The 2883-nt window shown below is 47.4% G+C and overlaps 1 pseudogene; it reads right to left on the bottom strand.

Moving 5' to 3' along the window:
- Positions 1-203: 203 nt before the first annotated feature.
- Positions 204-1249, bottom strand: LOC147959099 (uncharacterized; annotated as a pseudogene).
- Between the last annotated feature and the right edge of the window lie 1634 nt (positions 1250-2883).

Below are 2883 nucleotides of genomic sequence, written 5' to 3'. Positions count from 1 at the left end.
TACCGCTGTTGCGACTGTCTAAGATGATTTCTTCTCAACCGCAATCTCAACCTTCTTGTCGATGTTTTCTTCGGTTAACCTCCATCTTTCCTTTCTCCCCTCCTTGGTCTCACTGTATTACTTCTTCCATGTGGCACCGTCTCCGACACCGTGCACGCGTCCATACGACGGTCGAGTATTCACCGGGAGTCGTTTCAATATGTTCAACGCCCGGTTGAATGGAGTGTCCCACTTGGGCCTCGCCAACGCCTCAGACGGCGAGTCGCTTTCGGCCACAATCCTGTGTTGCTCTCTCTGCAAAAGGCACAAGGATGGTTTACAAATATGACTAACGTGCTGTCGAATTGATCAAAAACTAAAATTACCAGCAGTCTGATGAACTCCGTCGTGACCGCGTTCGTCTCTAAAACCTTCTTCACTGGATCCCAACGGTGCTGGGCCCTGAGGACGTCACGCTCCTGCGGGACGGCGAACTCCGCCAAGGGGTCTGGGATGCCCAAACTCGCGGCTTCCGCGTCCTCCTTGGCCCATTTGGACCTCTTCCCGCCGTAACCACGGCTTCCGAGGTGGTGGCTCCCAATACTCCTCTGTTGAAGCCCGTTCATGTACTTAGACTTTTTTTGGCAGCTTCGGCCTTGCAAGCCACCTTGAATATTTGAAACTGCTCTTCCGTGATTGTCGGATTATCCTTTACAATCTCGGAGTAGGGTTCCTTCTTGTCGATGATCCTTGCTTTCACCCTTGTTTTCCAGGCGGCCAACGCGTCGCTAAACTTGGTCATGGCGTGTTTGTTTATCTTCTTTATTGTCGGGTCCTTATCTGGATCTTCATAATCCTTTTCATTCCGGCCCGGGAACAAGAATATCTGGTGAAACTTCTTTAGGAGGGAGGTCCTCATATTATCTATCTTCTGTAGTTTCTCATCGTTGATGGTGGCGGTTGTCCGTACGATGTAGCCTATTTGATTGCCGTAGCACGCGCGCGCTTCCTGGGGCGCTTTTGGCTCAAAATTGACGTCGTCCACCTCCGTGACCACCAGTCTAGTAGTCCTGAGCTTGTTAGGAAGCCGTTGCCTCTTTGCTTTCGGTTCTACACCGGCTCCACTAGTCTCGGTGCCGGTCTCAGTCTGAGCGCCGGTCTCGATGCCGGTCTCAGTCTCAGTCTCGTCGGCAAGGCTCAAAAATTCTTCTGCTGCCCGGTAGACGTCGTCGCAATCACCAGAACCCTGTCCTTCATCGTTGCTAGCCATGTTTCCTACGATTAAATCTAGTCAATTAATTCTAGACCTAATAAAATGAATAATGACATAAAAAGGCCTATTATTTTGCAAGAATGTTGACTCCTTTCCGGTGCGGCAAATCCCGGGCACTCGATATGTCCTAGTTTGTAGCACAAGTCATGCCGAAATTCATGAAAAATTTCGGCATGACCTTTGCTAAAACGTGGACAAATCGAGAACCTGAATTTTGCCGGAACGGAAATGAATCAACATTCCGGCAAAACATAGGCCACTCGGCTTCATTCCCTGGAAACAACAAAAGGCCACTTGGGCACAATCGAACCACTTCAATGTCGATTATGATCAATGAGCAAACACAATTGAGGATTTTTCATATATCATGACCACTTCTAATTTGCATCTCTTAGTGTTTGACACTTCAAGAAAATCTACACAAATCTCATGCTCTCTGAAACTCAATTCAAAAACCAAATATATATGGATGAACCCTAGAACTCAAATTATGAACCTAGAACTCAAATTATGTCCGAAATTTTTGTCCTAATAAAAATTCACTAAAAATTAAGAACCTACTAGACTTGCAACACTAATAGAAATTTATATTTTTATATTGATTTTTTTTCTCTAAACTAAATCCTACCACCCTAGTTAACATCTCGTTAAACCTTACTTTCCTAACATTTGTAATTAAACACTACAACCCTAACCCTACTGCCCTATTTAAGCATATACAATTTTTTCCTACGGCGAGGGAGGCAGGGGCGTCTCTGTCAAAGCCCTATCTAAATTATTTTCCTAACTAAATTATTTTCCTAACTGCATTAACCTAACTAATTTAGAGAGAGAGGGGGAGGGGTGGGGGCTTACAGAGGACGGCTCCGGTGGTGGCACGGGAGGCAGTGGTGGCGAGGGAGGCAGGGGCATCTCCGATGACGGCGAGGGAGGCAGTTGTGGCGAGGGAGGATCTGGTGGCGTCGACTGCGGCTCTGGTGGCGTTGATGAGGTCGCGCGGCTCCGGTGGCGTTGGGGGCGGCTCCGGTGGCGTCGACGGCGCGCGGCTCTGGTGGCTCCGGGAGCGTCGACGTCGGCAGGAGACGGCGGCGAAGTGGGGCGACGGCGAATCGGGCAGACGGCGGCAGGGTGGGTCGAGGGATTTGGGGGGAGAAGTGGTGGCTGGGGCGAAACGATTTTTTGGTTAAGTCAAACTTAGCAGTAGCGCTTTTCGCGAAACGCGCTGTAGCTAAGTTAGCTATAGCGATTTTCACAAAACGCGTTACTGCTATAGCTATGTAATTTCTTCCTTCATATTTCTTATTTCCTTTTTGTTTCTACAGCGGGGGTCTAGGAAATGCGCTGCAGCTACGTTAGCTATAGCGCCTCTTACGAACAAACGCTACTGCTACGCCTTTCTCCTTTTTTTGCTTTTTCATTTATTTTGCTCTACATTTTATTTTTTTTCCTTTCTCCTTTTTCTATTTCTTTCTTTTTCATTTACTTTTCCATTTGTTTTTCATTTTATTTTATTTCCATTAGCAGTAGTGATCTCCGCGCGAAACGCGCTGCTACTTATGTCCTAGCGGTAGTGCGCTTCTCTCAAGACCGCTATTGCTATGCGTAGCCTATCGTTTTAGGAATGGGAATAT

The sequence above is a fragment of the Triticum urartu genome, chromosome 7A (genome assembly GCF_056163025.1).
Source record: "Triticum urartu cultivar PI428250 chromosome 7A, HENAU_Tu73, whole genome shotgun sequence".
Taxonomy (NCBI): Eukaryota; Viridiplantae; Streptophyta; class Magnoliopsida; order Poales; family Poaceae; genus Triticum; species Triticum urartu.
The sequence above is the reverse complement of the archived record's forward strand: the minus strand, read 5'-3'. Positions and strand labels throughout refer to the sequence as shown.